The 14,993-nt window shown below is 42.9% G+C and overlaps 1 protein-coding gene and 1 long non-coding RNA gene across 3 annotated transcripts in view; one reads left to right on the top strand and one right to left on the bottom strand.

Annotated features, from left to right (window-relative positions):
• The first annotated feature begins 2,822 nt into the window (after positions 1-2,822).
• Positions 2,823-8,217, top strand: LOC117728083. Of its 2 annotated transcripts, XR_004609090.1 has the most exons (4): positions 2,823-3,207; positions 4,235-4,347; positions 5,905-7,179; positions 7,456-8,217. It is a non-coding gene; the product is annotated as an uncharacterized LOC117728083 (long non-coding RNA). The 2 variants fall into 2 exon arrangements; XR_004609089.1 differs by lacking the exon at positions 4,235-4,347 and having other exon boundaries at positions 2,826-3,207.
• The window catches only part of cep76 (centrosomal protein 76), a 22,951-nt gene continuing 14,005 nt past the window's right edge, over positions 6,048-14,993 (bottom strand). The window contains exon 14 of the transcript XR_004609088.1: positions 6,048-6,147. The gene's annotated coding sequence lies outside the window, so the exon portion shown is untranslated. The remainder of the gene's footprint in view (positions 6,148-14,993) is intronic.

Raw genomic sequence — 14,993 nt, forward strand, 5'->3', positions numbered from 1 at the left:
TCCCTCTTGACATTGAATTTTTTTAAAAGAGCCGTTTGAATCACCTCGCTGTTTCATACATTTCCTGACAAGTTGTTTTCATTGTCCGGCGAGAGCGCCGCAAATGTCAGCGTTCTTTTACTTTTTGATTAAAAAAAAACAACATTTATTTAAAGTCCCGATATAATCTGCGTCCCCGGAAAAACCTCAGCAGGATTTTAATTGAATTTTTCTTTTTTGGCTTGGCCATGGCACGATGTTTAAAAAGGCACCCTAGAAAAGAATACAAAAAAAAACATATATATATATATATATTTAATGTTCTGGCTGATCAAGTCAAGAAGAAGGCGATTAATATCCTAATGCTGACGTGTTTGTTTATCAATGAGCCACAGTTTTGGAGATCCGTGCAGCTTTTCACACTATAAAAGAAAATGCTGACTGACTGAAGGTCCTTCTTCAGATGAGAAATGAGAGAATCTCCTCTGCTAACCTGACTGCTCGTGGTTTGTGTGATGAATGTTTAGAGTGGTGGGGGAGCACAAAGATTACGGTTCAAGGTTAATTTGTTTGTCATTCTACAACACAGGGTTGCACAGCTACATCCAGTTGTAGTCTCTTTTTATACTAAGTAAAACAAAATGGTTGTGGAGGGTGGAGGATGAGTTGAGGAGTCTGAGGGAAGAAGCTGATGCTTCTCCATCCCTTGCCAGAAGGCAGCAGGGTGGACAAGGTTATTGCTGGGTGTGTTCTGTCTTCTGTCCTTTGGACTCTCATCAATATCGCTGGTGTTGGGTTGATGGTACCAATGAAGTTCGCCCGCTGTAGAGCCCCCTGTCCTGGGCCTGGGCCCCCTGTCCAGTCAGGAGGCTCTTCTTTAAAAGTGAACTGGAGCTTAGCAAACACATTTGCTCTTGAACATTCTCTTGTTTCCCTAAGTTTCCTGTTAGAATAACAACCCGACAGCTCTCACACACACTCCTCTCCTTTAGGAAATGGGACAATAATCCATAAAAGATGCAGAGTTCAGCCTGACACAGAGTTGGAGTAGGTGATCACTAAAAGCTGCTCCGGCAGACTGAAGCTGATTGGATGGATGGAGACCACACACACACACACACACACACACACACACACTCTCTAATCGACCGCACGTGTCAAGCTCTCTGGGGCTTTCTGAGGCCCAGACTCTCTCTCTGTAGAACATCAGACAGACAGTAAGACAGACAGACAGGCAGACAGACTATTGGAGCCTTTTGATCATATTGTTTTCTATTGTTCAGTTCACTTAAAACATATTGAAACCCAGATTCATGATAAACTTGTAGATCTAAATTTGCGATATCTGCAAATATTTTGTTTTCTGACCCATAAAACCGTACACGTTTTATTACTACTTGCGTATATGAACCCTCTCCGTCTGCATTCCGTTCACACTTTTCTAAAAGTGTGCTTCTTCTCTTGCTTCTTTTCTCCACTCATGACATGCTCTGTTGACTCATATTTTATATATTATATTTTCTCTACAAAATCAATGTTATTGATGTATGCTAATGCTTAAACACTGAGTGCTTCAGTTACATGCCTTCTCCTTTTGCACCTTTTTCTGAAGTGCACGCAGCAGGAGAATCTACTGAACAGTGAAAAGACTATTGAGAGGAATGAGGTCATTTAATCATGTTATAATAAACAAACTGTGCTACAATGGTCAGAACGCACATTTGTAAAACATCAGATGTGTTGCATTCAAAACATTTGGATTAAAAGGTAATCTTGTATGTGTGTGTCATCTCCTGAATCACAGATTCAACAACTCTTTAATTTGCATTAAAGAGTCTTGCATTAAAAAGACATGAAAACTCTTGTTTGCGTGAAGAAAATAGGCTTCTCTTTTCTTTTTTGGGGGGATCGCAGCTTTGATCAGAGTGACACAAATGGATCCGGAGAGAGAGAGAGAAAGAAAAACAACAACAACAAAAAAAAGACACTGATTGACAGCTTTAATTAACAAAAGCAGCGCGGGCTCTGTGCATTTCCTCTTGCGGCCTCTGGGGGCCCGAGCAGCGGTAACGGGGAAAACAATACCTGACTTTTCAAACACATTATCTATTCTCTGAGCGGTTGTATCCGTGTATGTTTATGTAGGATATTTTTTAATGAGGACATTCAATTTGCTGAGCTAAATCCAACTGAATCCAGCTTGAGTGTGAAGACGGTACCTAAAATACTGTATTCTCTTAAGGAAATTAGTGAGATACCATATGTTTCTATATAGAACATGTTCACCGTCAATACATATGTGATATGATAGCAACAAGTTGACAGTTGATTTTCTCATTCGAAGGGATGAATGTTTCGGCATCTCCATTTGACTAATTTCTACAAATAAGACTTGTATGAGTAAGAGGCCTTTATCCATTCATTACAGAAGCTGTTATTCTCTTCGCCGGGCTTTGAAACAAACCTTCATGCTGAGGAATGAAATACACAGATAAAAAGACTATTTAGGTGGAGTCTGGCTGTTCCATAGGTTTCCTATGCTTCCGTAGACTTCTATAGGCTTCCATCGTCTTCCAAAGGCTTCCAAAGGCTGCCATGGGCTTCCATAGTCTTCCATAGTCTTCCAAAGGCTTACATAGGCTTCCACAGGCTTCCAAATGCTGCCATTGCCTTCCAAAGGCTTCCATAGGCTTCCAAAGGCTCACATGGGCTTCCACAGGCTTCCAAAGGCTGCCATGGGCTTCCATAGGCTTCCAAAGGCTTCCACATGCTTCCAAAGGCTGCCATTGCCTTCCATAGGCTTCCAAAGGCTTCCATCGGCTTCCAAACGCTTCCATAGGCTTCCAAAGGCTGCCATGGCCTTCCAAAGGCTTCTATCGGCTTCCAAAGGCTTCCATAGGCTTCCAAAGGCTGCCATGGCCTTCCAAAGGCTTCCATAGGCTTCCAACGGCTTCCATAGGCTTCCAAACGCTTCCATAGGCTTCCATGAGCTTCCAACGGCTTCCATAGGCTTCCAACGGCTTCCATAGGCTTCCAAACGCTTCCATAGGCTTCCATGGGCTTCCAAAGGCTGCCATGGGCTTCCAAAGAGAGAGAGTTCCCTTTTTACTATGAAGCATTGTCCATTCTTTGGCCTAATGTGGATGTGGAGCGGTGAGCAGTTTGACCAAAAAGGGAACTTATCCTCTCGGGTTGTGCCGTTCAATGATTTTCAGAAGCCTCTAAAAGGTGAGAATATTCAGAATTTCACAAGGAGCTTTCATTCACATACAGCTGGTCATTTTGATGAGCCTTTCTACAGGGGAACAGGTTTAGTATTTGACTTGATCTATATTGATAAGGGCTGCCGCTTATTTTGAGGCATAACAACACCTTCATACTTAAAATGCTGATGGACCTGATTATATATGCTGGGGATTCCAAAACATGAGTTTTTCCATAACAAAAGTTTCTCTCACATTGGAAGGTTTGCATATGTTTTATTTCAAACGCACCGCGTGGTTGGTCGGCGGTTTTGGTTGCGGCAGCTTTCAGCTCCCTTTTCATCGCTGCTGGCATTCCTCTGAACGGTAACATTTCAACAGCGGGGGCGTCATTAAAGAAACAAGGCTGCAAACGACCAATAAGAGTCCTTAAGATACTCAAATACACCGGCAATAGCACGGTGGAAACACAGTGGACTCCTGTATGTACTCACAGTGCAGCTTTCCCTCCATCCAGATGATTATGGGGGGGGGGGGGGGGCGCTGATTATGGTGTACGGGAGTGGAAATGGCAAGCAGGCATTAGCACACAGCGACATTAGCGTCGTCCCAGACAGCCTGTTAGCTGAAGTGGGTTTTAATTAGCTATTTTCCAGTTAGTAAATGGTGGAATTATCAGTGGCCCCAAAAACAAGATAGAAAACTGGGGATGCAGCCAACACACGCGGCACAAAAAACACACAGTCACTCACATGCGTTCACATACTCGCATGTGCATGCATGAGCCCATTCACACACACACACACACACACACACACACACATACACGTATACAAAGGCTGCAGAGTACAAAGGCAAACACTCAAAGTAAATGACAGATACAGGCGTATCATATTAGCATAATGCGTGGCTCACGAATGGAAAAACCCATTATCTAGTTTTAAGGACAACATTAGTATTTATTTTTTACCTGCCTCCCAACAAATCACAGAGACAGACAATTCTATGCTTTCTGTAAGTGTTTATAAATGCAAGATTGCTTTCAATTTCAGTCCATTCAGCCGGTGAATGGAAAGCACTCCTGGGTTTCTTCTCCTCCTTTATGGACCTGCTCCAAGCCGCCATGGCCGAGGCCGTCGCGTCACGATGATACCAGAATGCTGAGGTTATTAGCCAGCTTTTTAATTAGATTCTGCCCTTCCACCCCTGTCTTCTCCCTTCTTTCGTTTTTATATGTGGGCGCACCACGGAGGCATTATTAATATTTAGATGAGAAGCCCCTGCCTCTTGCCTCGGAGCAGGCTGTTAGTGGAGGCAGCCTCCCCCAATAGCGTCGGATGGATGGATGGTTGGATGGAGGGAGGGATGAATTCCCCTGATGGCCCTTCATCTCTGCTGCTGCCTCGGCCGTGCAGCTTCTCTAATAGGGCAGACGTGGATTCAGGGCTGTTTGTAGTGCAGCTATAGCATGTGGTGCCGTGCAGGAATTCTTCTACAATACTGTCAAAATGTTCCAAGTATTTATGGGTTCACTATGCTGTGTGTGGGTGTATGGTTGGTGTTGTTATTCTTCTGGATCTCGAGGTATTTCTAACAATGGTGCTTGATCTCAGACAAACTACATGGATTTTTAGAACAATATAAAAGATTTGCATCATAAAGAAATAGTCATATGTATTAAATATTCCGTCCAGAGTGTTTGATCATTTATATATGATATATTATTGCATGACTAGGGGATTATGTTGTTGGATGTTTGTGTGTGTGTGTGTGTGTGTGTGTGTGTGTATGCATCTCTCTGTCTGTCAACAGCAAATCTCGCATACCACTTGGCCCAATATTTTCTGTTCACATTTATATTTTCTCTTCTCATTTATATTTTCTTTGTTTGCACACCAAGACAATAAGACAATAATACGTATAACTATAACTGAGCGAAACAACTGTACCGAGCACATCCTCTCGTGTTGGTTGAAAATATCACCAAAATATCAAGCTACTTTCAGTATTCAAAATAAACACAAAATACTGTACAAAATAAAACAATTCTGTAAAATCAGTAGTGTTTACAGCTGTTGAATAAACACAGTCTCAAAGAAATACAATATTTTCCTCTGAAATCTCATCTTGGAAACAAAGAGGAAGTAGCATAGTAAGGCAAAATAGAGTACATGGGTAAATATAATTGTAAGTTACCTCTGCTTAGTGCTGGGCAATATAGGTGGAATTATAAAAATAATATAATATTTCTCAAATGTTGACATCTATCTCACCTCATACTGTCATCAAACTGATGGTCAGTTGTGTTCTTGTAATGCATTAATAACACGTTGAGTAGAAACCTTGATAATGTAAGATTTTCTGCGCCCACATATACTGTAAGAGAAGACGACTAAATATTCATAAGTACTCGTCCGATGGCGGTTCAGTTACATTCACACTGAAGTGTGCTAATCATGCAAACACACACTGGGTGTGAGTTCAAAGGGAAAAGTTTTTTCCACAGCAGAAAGTCCCGAGGCTTCGTCAAACTGTGGAGGAGACTCATTGGAGTTTGAACATCTGAAGCCTTTTCAAAATGAATAACAATTAGGTGATTTAAAAAAAAAAGTGTCCCAGTCCAAATGGTGTGTAGGAGAGACATCTGTTCCTAACAGGTTAGCTGAGGTGAATCCATCAGATGGAGACTAACCCCCTTTTTGTTGTACTTCTTGTTCCACAGCGTTCCCAGGGCCCGGCTGTGTGCATCAGGATGCTGTTACACTGACTTTGAAAGGGAGAGCAGTAGAACCATAAACAGAATCTCAGGTCATCATGATGCTACCAGATGTTGGAGTCCTGCGATACTCTTTCAATAACTACCATGTAGACAGAAATATATAATAACAAAGAAAACGGATGTCGTGCTCCAGTTAAAAACATACAGTGTACAGCAGATCACGGCTCACAGCTGGGTCGTCCATACCTGGGAGGGTGGGAATAAAAGAATAAGTGCAGCTGTTTTATAGGCGTTTTTTCCATAATCAAATGATAGCAACTAGACTCGAAAAAAAAGGATTTTGTATCCAGAATTGTATTCATGGCAGAAAGTTTTCAAACAATGTCAAAGTTACAGCAATTAAATGTACAAACTAGGAAACATCCAAAATAACTGGAAAAACTGAGGGAGAGCACAGGATGCAGTGCAGCGTGTTCAATTCTATGAATGTTGAAAATCTTCCACATTTAGGGCCCACAGAACAAGCGCATCCACGTTTCCTTTAACACCGCCTCGTTCTCGGGCTCCTTCACGTGGACAGAGGAAGGAAAAGAACTCTGGATTTGGCTTTTAGTTCATTTTACAACTTTTAGGACCTAATCATTTTAAGGGCTAATCATGTGTTCAAACTTGATTAAGCCAAAATAAATTAACCAAATTAAGCCCAAAGAAATTCTCCTCGGGGCTACTGATGTCTTTTTTCCCAATCTAAGTCAATGGGGAAAAGTACATTTGGGCCCCATCGCATCTCGTGACGGACTCGGAAGTTATTATTCTACCGTTTGGCCTTTATGTCCTATATTTCCTTCAAAGTCTGGCGCTCTGGGGTTGGGGGGCCAAAACATGCAACCTCAGTATTTCTAAAATCCTTGCTGTCTCTGACTCCATGAAAACAAATGTGGTGGATCAGCAAAATAATATTGATCGTTGCTATAATAATTTTTCACTTTACCAATGGATCCAATGTGTAATGTGAAAAGGGAGTTTTCAGTCGCAGTGAAAAGTCGGAGCATTGACTATAAAACATGGACGGACTCAGTGACGTGAAAAGGCCAAACAAAATGTTAAATTGGTAACACCACTGGAAGAATAAGCAACATCGAATGTATACCCTTTAATCTAGATGTGCCATTATTACAGAAACGGTAGCTCTCTGGTCTGAAAAACATCACCAACATCAAATAACTCCTGAGCTGCAGTTTATAGGAGTTGGGAAGCTCTGATCCTGTGAGTCAAACAGTAAGTTGCTGCATAAATTAGACCTTCTCCCTCGCGAGCAGCTGCCATGTAAACATCCGCCGTCTTTCCCAAGTCGCAGCAGTCTTGAAAAAGTCATGCGGCGGAGGCACGATGAATTCTCATCGACTCTGACATCTCAGTGATTTAAATGGAAGACCTGTGTACCTCCGAAGTTTACCACCATCAAATATAAAACAAAACAAAACCTCCTCGTTCCAGCGAGACCGCTTCGCTGCTAAATATTTCAAAAAGCTTCCCCCTTTTTCCTCTTGCCAGCAATCAGGAAACAATCTTTCCTTGTCTCTCCACCGGCATCTTCGGGGACTCTGGGTACAGAGTGTGAGGGAAGACGTCTGAATGCGAGATGACTGCTCCAGATCCGATGGCGGATGGGTGTAGCCGGTCGGAGGGCGTTTTAATTGGAGATGCGGCTGGCTCCTGCCCCAGCGGAGGGAGAACAGGAGCACGAGTGGCTCCCAGTGGCTCCCAGTGTGCTCGGAGCATCGCAGAACCAGTGACCTAGAAAAAAAAGGAACGCCGATCACTCCCCGGAGTTGGCGGCAGGAGGAGCCGCGCCTCTAACGAACGCGCGGGGTCTGCTGCTGATCGGGGGGCAACCAGAGGCATTGTGGGTAAGCGGGACACGCTGTGACTTCCTGTGGACTGCTCCGTTGGAATGCAAGGGTGTCGGGAGAGATCAGATCCAATGCTATAGACTTTACAACAACGACACTGTAGCTGTGGACAACAACACACACATGACTCTTTATGTGTGGAGCTCTTTCAAAACCAACACTGCACTTTACTTTGGCAGATAGAAGCATTTAATAATGTACAGTATTGTGGTTATGTTGAATGATCATTTTTTATCTGATTACATGAATGACTCTATTGTCATTCATTATATATTCCTACAGCTGCCTCCACTTATGAGTTATTGAACATTTATATCAGCTGTGTAATAGTGTGTTTTCAGAGCATTTGAATTTCAACAAATAAACATTTTGAAGACTACCCAAGCTTTAAATGGCACCTATACCCACGACGTGTATCTCCCAGTATTTTGGTTTCTCATCCTTTTCCTCTTTCTCCATTTTGTGTACATGTCACGTCAAGTTGGACTGTACCACTTTGGGGAGGGGCCATGCGTTTCCTCCCCTACCGTGGACTGGCCTACAGTCAACTGGTCCTAGCCCAATGGGGGTGTTTCCCAGTCCTACCAATTGCTAAGCCAGCCACTGGGATATAATGTTACAACATTGGTCTGAACAGTCATCAGCACATCTGTCATTTACAAACGACTAACGAGATAATATCTATAAAGAAATGTCTGTAAAGGCTACATCTCCAGCTTACGTTTCCCCATCTAAAAGGGAATAGTTTGTGTACCGTGTGTGAACATTTGCTTTATAATGAGGCGAATCAGACAGAGAAAGAGAAGAGACTCCCTTTAGTGGTGGGGGGGGGGGAGGACTCCTGCATTTCCTTCCATCAATTAGCACCGCAGCCGAACCAGAGGAGCAGCACCGAGGAGCTGCAGCCTGCCAGCAAACCAGCCACTTGGTTACACGCCTAACCATGAGGTGAGCTCCCATCGTGGCCAGTGAGTCCGTTTAGCACAACCATTAGCCAGACTGGGAAATGTGTCTTAACATGCCGGGCTGTACGCTGGCCGTAGATATGAATCAATCAGACAACATCAAAAAGCAATGTGTCGTGGTTGCACATTTGATTTCCTGGTTAGCTGCAAAGTACATCATGCGGTTCGGAAGAGAGTTTCCCAACTCGGATCTCCAAGTGGACACAAGAAGAACAAAATAATGACATTGCACAAAATCTACATTTTCTTTTTTTTTTTATGTGCCTCTAGTCTTTGCTTTTATGCTTGTATAATTTTAAATGTTCAGGCCTCTAAGGATTGTTCAGATAAATCAAGGGGCTGAATATGACCTGGATGTAACCCATGAACATATTTAACCCATGCCAAAGGGCCACAGGTAGCCTGGTCTGGAGGGGGTCACGAGCCCAAAAAGGTTGGATAACACAGGTGTGTACGAGATCAGTCCAGAAATGTTGGTCCGCATCCTCGTTTTTCCTTCTCAAAGAAAGAAGCTCTCCCCTTCCTCTCGTTTGTCTCCCCGTCGACGTGCATCACAGCCTTCACATTAATCACCAGTCTGTCGCTCCGCTCTCTCCTCAATTTATTCACATTCCTCTCTTTTCCCCTTCCTTTACCGCGAATCACGCCTAATTAGGTGCTCTCTAGATCTGATTTTCATAAAAGCCCTGGGGGGGAGGGGGGGGGGGGGGGGGGGGGGGCGCGAGATTTGGTTATGACAATTATTTTTTCATATATGGAACAGGGACAAAGGATAAATGGTTATTAGTATTCCGCACCTTAAAGAAAATCACCAAAAGATCCTGCTCTTGATTTAGCTATTACAAAGGGATGCTGCTGAGACACGGCGCAGACCGGGCAATAACGCTCAAGAAATTAAAACTAGATTTGATAAGAAAAAATCACTTTAAAATACCGCATCAAGACCAAGAGACAGAAAGCAGCAGAGAGACTTAAAGGGGGAAATGGCGCTACGGTGTACATGTTACACACACACACACACATTGTCCAGCTTCTTTTTTTTTTTTACGTATTGAATAAGTGAGTTTTTACATTATTCAGAATGTATTAAGAGAAGCAGCACCTAACAGCCTCGGGGCGGATGCAGGGGGTGAGAAAACATTGGTTTAGGATCCGGTGATGTCCCCTGTTATATTAACAACACACACACACACACACACACATATATTTATGCACACCGATGATGCCATATTGAGTGGGCTCTATTGTTTACGGCCCCCTGGACAGGGTCTCCAGATGGCAGGGTGCCTATTACTGCGGCCCCTACTGTGAGGGCCCCACAGTGTGTGTGTGTGTGTGTGTGTGTGTGTGTGTGTGTGTGTGTGTGTGTGTGTGTGTGTGTGTGTGTGCGTGGGTCAGCCAGAGGCGGCGTACAGTGTGACATTCCTTCAAAGGCCTCATCAGAGCCTTTTCGCCCTCAAAGGAGTGCAGCGTGTTCCCCCGGGGGGATTAGCTCGGGCATCGGTCATTAAGGCCTCAGCCAAATGGCCCCGAGGAGACGCTGGCTGGATCTATAGCATGAAACACACACACACACACACACACACACGCACACACACACTCACACACACACACGCACACACACACACACACACACACACACACACATATGACACTCACATGGCCGTACGGTAGGCCCAGCTCATGAATATCATTACATAGTAATGAAGCATGCAGGGATAAAGCCTGGCATGCTTCACACAATATGTTTCGCTGTGCAGTCGAGACTCAAGACACGAGTGTGGACACTAAATTCTGAGTCAGTACTCAGCGCGAAATTGAAGAAATAAGTAACACAAATGTAAAGTGCGTCAGGTGCTGTTCTGGTGTGAAACTGAAGAAGAAGAGAGGAAGAGTAAAACGTGTCAAGTGGAGATGATCATTGACGTCTATCATCCACCTCTGACCTTTTACCGCCGATCAACAATACAACACATTGATCATCAGAGATCACTCGCTATAGGTCACCGAGGTCGGCCAGAAACAGATTGCATGTAACAGGATTATGACAAATTGGATTAAAATAGATTGGGGCGTTGTTAGCGTTACTGAAATCAAGTAACGCTTGAGGGAATCAATGGGAAAGGTGAGATTGTGCACAAGGTACAGGTAGTTTTTATTGCACTTGTGTACTTCATAATATATGAATCAGAAGGAAATTAAAGTTATGGTTTGGCAACAGAGCTGAGGTGCTTTTTACTTTTTTTGTAAAAATGGCAAAAAATAATCAGCAGTTCCAAGTTGTCAAATATGTTAGTATAATGTTTTTGGTCTACTAAAGCAAAGATTGACATTTGGTTTGGAATGGTGTCATAAAACAAAAGGAGTTTTTCTGACATTTTAAGAAATGCCAAGAATTATCACCACACCTAGGAAATAATGAGCAGAATCATCAGTACTTAGTATTAGTTGTCTTTATTTAGATATCCATAATCGGATATATCTGTATGGGTTTAAAAATATATAATTCATACCCAGTCTAATTTGTCTGTGTGCAGGACATTTGACATCTAGCAATACTTTCAGATTGCTATTTGGTTTGCATGTAATATAAAAACTATAAATAAAAGCCCCCCCACCCCAAGGGAAATTTATTTAAAAAATCTGTCAAATCTGCTCTGTGTACAAGTGACATAAGATGGAAAGCGAGAAACACAGGAGAACATAAACACCTCGAGACACTTCATGGATCATATAAGTATATATCTCCTGCCCCCCACCCCCCTCACAGTGTATGGACCAGCAGTCAGGAGTGATGTCATCATATGTACCTCAAGCTCCTGCTCCTTTGATTATGGAGTGTTTGACATTTTTTGGCAGCATTTGGATACGCAGTGGATTGAAATGGAGACGATGCGGGTTTTATCCTTTAAAGTTCGAGACTTTGTCAGCGTTTTCGACACGTTTTCATGGCCAGAAATAATCTTCCCGTCATGTCCGTCTACTCTCTTCCGTCTCCATCATCGGCATTCTTTGCACAGAATACTGTCCCCCCCCCCCCTTTTTTTTCAGTTGCTGATCAATTATTTACACGGTGGTATGGATCTACGAGCTCTCAGTGCTGTGGTTGCTGAGCCACGTGGCCCAGGGGCGGAGTAAAGGGGGCCGGGTGAGACGGGCAAACGATGCGAAAATTCAGCGCTCTTCAAAGGTCATTGCGACCCACGGGTCTGCTGTGATATTTTCATTATTGAGGTGGAAGAAGAAGAAAAAGCGCCCGCTCCGCCACACTCAGCTCTCTGTGTATGTGCACCACCTTCAGGCCGGCCGCAGTAATCCCCAGTATGCCGGACTATGTGATGGAAGAAAAAGGAAGGGTGTGTGTGTGTGTGTGTGCGTGCGTGTAAAAGTAAGGGAGAAAATGGTGTAATCAGAAGAACAGCAGAGAAGGGAATTGAGAGAAAAGGAGTAAGAGACAAAAAGGGGAACTGAAAAAAATACAGAGAGAGACAGCGAAACGGAAAGACAAAATAAGAGAGCAAAAGGAGGGAGAGAGATGGAGGTGTGAGGAGATAAAGGGAGGAAGAAAGACGTCATTACAGGGACGTGTCTCCCGCTAAAGCTGGGAATCAGATAGGCTCTGATTGTTTTTCTCAGATACACTGTAATCTCGCTGATCTCCCAACAGCTGTAATTGGATTCTTCTGGGATGATCAGAAAAAATGTCCTATTAACTGTCTCCAAACAACAGGACCAAGAGCAGGAACGACAATGCCCCCAATGATGGATAAAGGTTTGGATTTTTGATAAGCAATGAGATTATTTTGTAATAATTAGGCTTTGAGATATTTCGAATCAGAAATATATTACAATATTATAGTTATCGTCAGACATACTGTATGTGACCAGGAGATCTGCTGATATTTTGAGACGTATACACTTCCTTAACAAGTCAGGATGAGTACTGATGGTGTCACGTGTTCCAACACAGCACCGTGTTCGCTTTCCGGCGGAGAGTTACGTGAGAAGATCGATTCCACTCTCGTGTTTGTTGTTAGCGCTGAACGAGCTAACAGCGCTAACAGCGCTGAACGAGCTAACAGCGCTGAACGAGCTAAAAGCGCTGACAGAGCTGACAATTCCGTAAACTGCACTTACTAAAACTAAACATATTTCCCCGGGACCAGTTTAAAACTATTTGAAAACGCTGTAAAACTACTCGATTAGGTTTAGTTAAAAATGTCATTGAAAAAAAAAAATTGGCTTAAGCTGATTTTAAACTAAACTAAACCAACATGCAATGAATGTGCTTGTTTATGTTTAGGTGACAAAAGTAGAAATACACAAACTGCTGTGATTTGGAATCATCTAAAACTTGATTTGAGATGCATCACAAGCATACAATACGTTACGTAATTCACGATGCAGTTTCATTGGGAACGGCCGGCACAGAGTCCTGTGGAAATCTGATGTTCCACAGGACCACGGGACCACAATCATGAGCACGTTGGTTCCAGTTCAGTTAGAATCGCTTGCAAAGAACCGACCGGTACAGACGTCTTCAGTGTATATGTTTGTTATGATCTCATACAATAAAATCATATGTATGTCATCTATTTGCACGCTTAAAGAAAACGACAAGATGAATAAAAAAGCAGAGGTCAGTGCGTTTTCCACCACACACACACACACACACACACAAATACACGGAACACACATCTGTTTGCATACAAGAATATTAAAATAGAACTCCTTTTTTCAATTATGACGAGATATTGTTCTTTGAACATTTCTCGTATAACCCCGAAGCAATTACTGTCACTGAAGGTGTGTGAAATTGGTGTAAAAACGCTGAAGCTGACTGTTAATTAAATCTTCCTTTGAAATGGCATTAAAACTCCCCTGAAAATATAAAGCCCTAATTGCCGTAGTAAAGTCTTGCAGGGATGCTGAGGAGGATGTACACCGGGCCACAGCAAAACAACTTTACGGGTTTGTTTGAAAGCTTTCCTCCATTGACGCTGTTTTTTTTGTGTGATTTCTTCCTCTCCGCCACGGGGTGGGGAAGCGGGGCGAGTGGGGGAGAAGGCGGAAACACTTTTAAATTTCACTTTCCTCAACAATACCAGCTTTTTGCCCTTTCTTTCTCTTAACTCGACGGCTCCTTTCCTCTCCATCTATTTCCCGTCTCCCTCTCTCCCCCATTCGGCCCCTCCTTTATTCTGCAGCCGAATCCTTTTCAGGCTTCCATTACAGGTTCAAATCAACTCTGATGCCAGCGCCTGTTGGGACTTCTTTTAAGGGCATCTATTGATCTCCTGTGCTGTACCTCCCTATCTTTATATATATCAATATGTATGTATATATTCATGTGTATGTATATGTATATATATATGTATATATATATATATATATATATATATATATATATATATATATATATATATAGCAAAGGTAGCGAAATCCTAAGCTAGAAGTGGGGTCAGACTAACTTCCCAATAGTCAGAGACGATGACGAGAGGCCAATGGCACTATTAAACCATCACTACGTCTACATGCAATATGAAATAAGAAAAAAACAAAACCTGGAAAAACTCAAAACGCAGTATGAAGTTGACTAAATTTGATAAAGTCGTCTCCAAAAGTAGGCAACTCACACCAAAAATAATCTAGAGTGCTGAATAGCACTCCAAGTTGTCCATATGTTGGGGTGAACTGTCCCTCACCTTGATTTACTTGATGTTGCGACTATCAAACAGTTCAACTGTCCTTCCAAATTAATAAGATATTGCTTTCCTGCTTTTATCTTCCATTTCCTTTTCTTTCATCCTCGTCGTCTTCTCCTCCTCTCAGTTTCTTTATTTATTCCCGTTTCACAGTCTCCATCGCTTCCCTCTGCTGCTTCACACAGCTTTCTCTCCCCTCAGAATCTCTCTCTCTCTCTCTCTCTCTCTCTCTCTCTCTCTCTGCTTTCTTTTGATTGAGCACCATTTTCAATAGTGGCGGCCAAGGTTATTTGGCAGCCGCCACAGAGCACGTTTGTTTGTCCCTCTCTGCGACTGAAGAAGACACTCTGCTATTCTAATGGACTCCCGAAGAGAGAGTCCTTTTGAATTGGTTTATAAAGAAAGGCCAGTAGAGCTCCTCTTTCTCCCCTTCCCTCTCTCCTTCTCTGCCTTTGTGGATGCTCACAAAGGAGTCTCTCTGTGCTTGCCATGGGACCAGATGCACCCAG

This window comes from Cyclopterus lumpus, chromosome 25, assembly GCF_009769545.1.
Source record: "Cyclopterus lumpus isolate fCycLum1 chromosome 25, fCycLum1.pri, whole genome shotgun sequence".
Lineage (NCBI taxonomy): Eukaryota > Metazoa > Chordata > Actinopteri > Perciformes > Cyclopteridae > Cyclopterus > Cyclopterus lumpus.